The following is a 6,000-nucleotide window of genomic DNA, read 5'->3' as shown; positions in this document are numbered from 1 at the left end:
TGCGGAAGTAGATAATTATAATATTATGTTGACAAGATAGTTGCATATAAAAAGTTCATATTAACAAAACCAAGTGGTAAATTATTACATTTATAAATTTTAATAATAGTCTCTCTCTTCGGAAAGAGAAACGTCAAGTCTAAAAAGCGTAAAGGGTAACAAATGAAATCAGTTATTTTTCGATAAACTAATTTTGTAATAATGTGCGCGCCACCCTCTCATAAATCACACGTCTATTCAAACACGTTCTGAGCCGTAAATTGGAATAATAAATTGGATATCATTTCTCATATTAAAGCGGCGATTATTATAAACAAAAAACATTTTAAACAGTAACAAATGAGCTTAACTCGATGGGTAGCATTCGAGATTCTTAGCGTGATGTTTGTCTATTTTTTATTGTTGCAGCGCTTATTTGTTATGAAAGTATGTTAAATATCATTGAGAATTATTACCGTACGTAATATAGTAAATACCCCTACAGTAAATAAGTTATTCTAGGTTGTGCTAATTTCATTTTAATATTATTAAGGACATAGATTACTTAACCAACTTTATTTTTTTATATAATATGATATATTATTTAAATATAAAGTGTGAAATATAAAATTTATTTATTATAAAGGGATGAAAAATATGGCGAGTAAATATAATATTTTTGAGTAATGTTTGCGTTAAAGTGCAAGCTGGAATGCGTTTAGTCCATTTGCATATTGCGTGTTTATGTTATTAACTGTATTGTTAAAATTATATATACTTACCTAATAAACATAAAAATTGACTGAACATTTTCAAAATATATACATACCTACAGCGAAACGGAATTATAGGTACATATAACCATTTAATCATAAATTATTGTATGATGCAATTCAAAGTTAAAAAATAAATTTATGTTTTTAAATGTGCCATTTGATCATACAACTTATAATTGCTTTGAAATTGAAAATTATATGTAAATTTCCAATTTGCAAATAACTAAAAAGGAAACCGTTTTATTTTCAACAATGTCTTCTTTCCATTATAATGACAGTAATTTTGTTAACAGTATCCATACTAATATTATAAATGCGAAAGTAACTCTGTCTGTCTGTCTGTTACTCAATCACGCCTTAACTACTGAACCAATTTGCATGAAATTTGGTATAGAGATATTTTGATACCCGAGAAAGGACATAGGCTACTTTTTACCCCGGGAAATAGGATAGGTTTTATCCCGGAAATCCCACGGGAACGGGAACTAGGTGGAAAGCTAGTTAGCCATATATTTGGAACAATATTTTTATGTAGTTTTTACATATTTTTAGTTTTTTTTGAAAACAGTTTTTTATGGCTAACCTAATTACTACGGTTCAGTGGGCGGATAATTAATTGTTGATTTCATTACATCTCCAGCTGAGATCAAGGTTAAACTAAATGAGAAAGGGTAGCATATTCCACGATTTTTACGAAGCTTTTTATATTTTTGGTTATCTTTAATGTCTACTTTATTCATCACCAGTGACCACATCCTAAAGACTAAACTTTACAATGGTCTGTACCTATCTAATTCTACAAATATTTAAATGTAAATCTTACATTCCAAACCGTTTGGTATAAACCAAAGTTTGTATGGATTAATTATTTTCAAGACAAAACCTGGTCTACCTGATATTGACACGATGTTCTGATATGACCTAAAATAGCTTCATTTTAGGTACAAAAACAATTAGTATTAAGTTTTAGTATGAAGTACAATCGCCAATCACTTTACCTCACCTTACATTGTAGAGTCGGCACATAAGAGGACTTCGCATACATGTGCAATATTATTGGTTACCATAAAACCTCGCTAATTTCGTGAGATTTCCCTTCATTAATGTCTAATATGCAATTTGTATTTAATTCCGAATACAGTTATTATCTATGAAACTATTTATTATTTGCATCTAACGGCCGCCGACTTCTTCATAATTTAGTGAACGTGATTTGTAATTTATTTATCGTAATATGTATTATTGTAGTCCGTCTATTTGCATCAAAGAATATGCAATATATTTTAAATGCAATATTAGAGAAATGTAATCAACAAAAACGTGAGATACCCCGGGAGAAATGATCGGTAGTAAATTATATTACATAAAGGTATAAACCGACTAGCCATGTTATGCGCGACTAGATTTCAAGTAAAATTGCAATTGTTTAATAGCACTTATGTAAGTATTCACATTTTGCAATTATGTAATAAGTACCAACTTAAAGATGTCGATAGGTAATTCATACAAAAAGAACAGTTTTTCTATTGAGATTCACTGCAAATCATTACATCCTTTTAATTGGGTTTTTAGCAATTCAAACAATAACATAAACTATTAACTAAGCTCTACTTATCATTATCTTAATATTACTTTTTGGTCCGGCATTTATTGAACTATCAAAAGTTTAAGTCTACGAGGAACAAGAAGACTGTGGCTTACAAACGCATATTTATATGCAAAATCACATCATGTCAGGTCTGCCACCAGCCTTACACATTAGCGGACAGGAAAGAAAGTTATTATAGCAGAGGCGCAAAAAGTACGTTAGTGATACGCCATTATTACCTCAATATAGTCGTCATCCACACGATTGACAAGTACACAATCTGCTCGGACTATTGTAATCGCATTCGTATGTTTGATTGCTTGTGATTTCTCTTAGAAATGTGAGTAATGAAAAAACACATTCTTTACAGTGGATAGGTTTCAAAATTGAGTATTAATTTGGTAACTGTTTGTTGTTTCAGGGTTTAAATTAGTTATACGGTAAATAATCTTCAGCTTGATTCAAAAACCGTTTCTTTTTTTTTTAAAGAAAATTTTCAAACACTTCTTTGATTACTCTTGCATAGGTATAATTATAATATCAAGAATGTCAGTACAAAGCTTTCGTTTGATAATCGAAACTACACACTATTTTAATATCTTCCAAACTTCCTCGGGCATATTTAACCTATAGTTCAATTCATCAAATAAAAAACGAATAATGAACAAACATCCCACGTAAACCATTTTAAATACCCACAACACATAATGCCTGTTGACATAGAAAGTCCCATAATATGAAAAATTCAATTACTAAAAGAAAGGCAATCAAAGATGCTATTAAAAGGTATTAATAGAAAATAAACATCGTTCAGGAACAAACTACGAGCATGATTAGGGCCGATGTCACGCCGATAAAGGGCCGAGCCGAAAATTGAAAAGGCCGCTTCATTATAAATACTATATTTTACCATTTTTAAACGGGCAGGTGAATTTTACGGCAGATGACCGGGTGACCAAATTTAGGCAGAACTTTTTGTACCGTCAGGTTGGGTTGAAATTAATTCCGAGTAAAGTTTTCTTAAAATGACATTTTCCTTGTCAAGTAAAATATTTTTTTTGTATCAAGTTTATTTGGATTTTTATCAATTATCATACACTTGATTTTGTACAGATATCGTATGGTTCATTTATCCATATTGCATATATAGGTACGTATTGCATTGATAGTTGATACATATTAACGATTTGAAATTCTTTATTTTGTATATTTATGAGTTTATCATATTAATCGATACATTCGCATATACGACATAAAACTAATCCCATAACTTTGCACTAAACTTATAGACCTATAAATTAAGTTATAGTACTCGAACACCTCCAACAATATCTCCACAATATTAATGTACAAAATACACTAATATCATATATTCTGGTCCACATAGAGTCCGCAAGCATGGTCACTCTACACAATCGAGGCGGACTGAACGCCCCGTGGCGTCGATCTAATGAAATAAACTGAAAATCAACACCGCGCCTCCCGCGCCGGCCGCTTTGAGCCGCCGATCACGAGATAATTAACGCTATAATTTATTGGGACCCGGGCCTATAATATCTCAAATCGTGGTCATGCTATTGTTTTTATTATATGATATTTTGTGAGCATATGTGGATATGTTTGACAAGATTTGAAGGTTAGCAAGAAACGGAGAAAGAAAAAAATTTGTACGAGAAAAGACTGTACCTAATATTCGTATTTAAATTAATAAAGAAAAGTTAAGCTTTAAGAGTTTCAGCTGAGTCCATAAACTTTAGTCCAATATTAAAAATCTTGTTTTTATATCATGTGCTGTACACTGTAGTTGCTTGTTCATGGTACTAACTAAACAGTAAACATGTAGGTAATATGATAATTGATAGGTAAAATAAATATCGATCGAATAGAACAAGTATACTATTTTGTCTGACATTCGTCTTACAACAATCATTGAATACTCCTATAAAATTTCAATATAAATTAAATCAATAAAACATAATGAAAAACGATTTGTCTTTCATATCTCATAATCGGCTACTATACATGGCAACATACTGATTGAATTAAACACATTTATCATTTAAATTAAAATGGACCAATGTGCAAGGGCGTATTCTGATGGTTATATTTTTTAATAATAATAAGGTAGTAAATCAATAAGTTGGAAATTGTATTTGCTCAGTGGTTCTTTAAGAAAATTAATATTGAACTAATTTATGTCTTTTATGTCATAAAGAAATGTCCGTTTCCAAAGTTTGTGTCATATTTTGTTCAATAGGTATGAAGGCTGTTAGGTATTATGTGTGTTAGTATATTGAAAGAGCTAGGTTTTGTTAGGAATTAAGAATATAACGATAGTCCATACGAGTTGTAACCATGAGCTTTTTTTTTATCACGCTTTTAAATATATAGTGATACCAAAGCCTACTCACAAAAATTCCTCCTCAATCTACAGAATTTCTATACAAATAAAATAGATTGACAAAATAAATAAATATATCTTAAATATTCAGAATACACCCGTATAATATCAATACAAAACAGCGATAGGGCGAGCATTCTCAGCGTGATGTCTATTTCCTCACCCGTCTACTAAAGAATTATTAATATAAAATCGATTACGATTCGCAGGTGCTATTTTTTTATAAAATAGGCAGATGTTTACTAAAATGCATGATCTATCAAATTTATATTATAACGTCTCGGCAAAATTACCTTCATTTCAAATATTAACAAGGAGTTTAATGTTAACATTAATTTAATATTTAACTCTACATTTATATGATTGGAGAAATCGGGTCGGCGACCCGATTTCTCCAAAACTATTCTCCGCTGTCCTAGAGATGATTTTTAGGGGTCTGCAGTGGACAGAATTCGGCTTGAATATAAACGGCGAAAAACTAAATCACCTACGTTTTGCAGACGATCTGATCTTGTTCTCCGAGTGCCCAAGAGTTCTTGAACAAATGCTGCAGCAATTAAGTGTCGCTAGTGCTAAAGCCGGACTGTCAATGAACACATCTAAAACCAAAATTATGACAAATTCAACACAAACATATATAGTAAAAATAGACAATAATGAAATAGAGTATGTAAACGAATATGTGTATCTAGGGCAACTAATATCGCCATCAAATACCATGCAAAAAGAAATAGATAGAAGAGTAGCAAATACCTGGAGAAAGTACTGGTCCCTAAGTGAAGTCATGAAAAACAATCAAATGCCAATGGAATGTAAGAGAAGAGTATACAATACATGCATTTTACCATGTTTAACATATGGCTGCCAAACATGGGCACTGACTGATCGATAACTAAATAAATTAAATGTATGTCAAAACAAAATAGAAAGAAGCGTTATTGGTGTTCGGAGAATAGAAAGAATAAAATTGAATTTAATTAAAAGTAAAACTAAATTTAAAAATGTACAATCTGTATCTAAAATACTCAAATGGAGATGGACTGGACATATGTTGAGAGATAAGGAAGAAAAATGGACAAGAACTATAACGGAATGGTACCCCCGCGATGGTATACGAAAAAGGGGAAGACAGTTCAAGCGGTGGGAAGACGATATTAAAAAGATAGCTGGCCCGGAATGGATCAGAATAGCTAAAAATAGAGCTAAATGGAAATCCTTAGAGGAGGCCTTTGTCGGAAGACAAGCTGCCAAAGAAG

The sequence above is a fragment of the Colias croceus genome, chromosome 3, assembly GCF_905220415.1.
Source record: "Colias croceus chromosome 3, ilColCroc2.1".
Lineage (NCBI taxonomy): Eukaryota > Metazoa > Arthropoda > Insecta > Lepidoptera > Pieridae > Colias > Colias croceus.
This window is presented reverse-complemented; position numbering follows the sequence as displayed.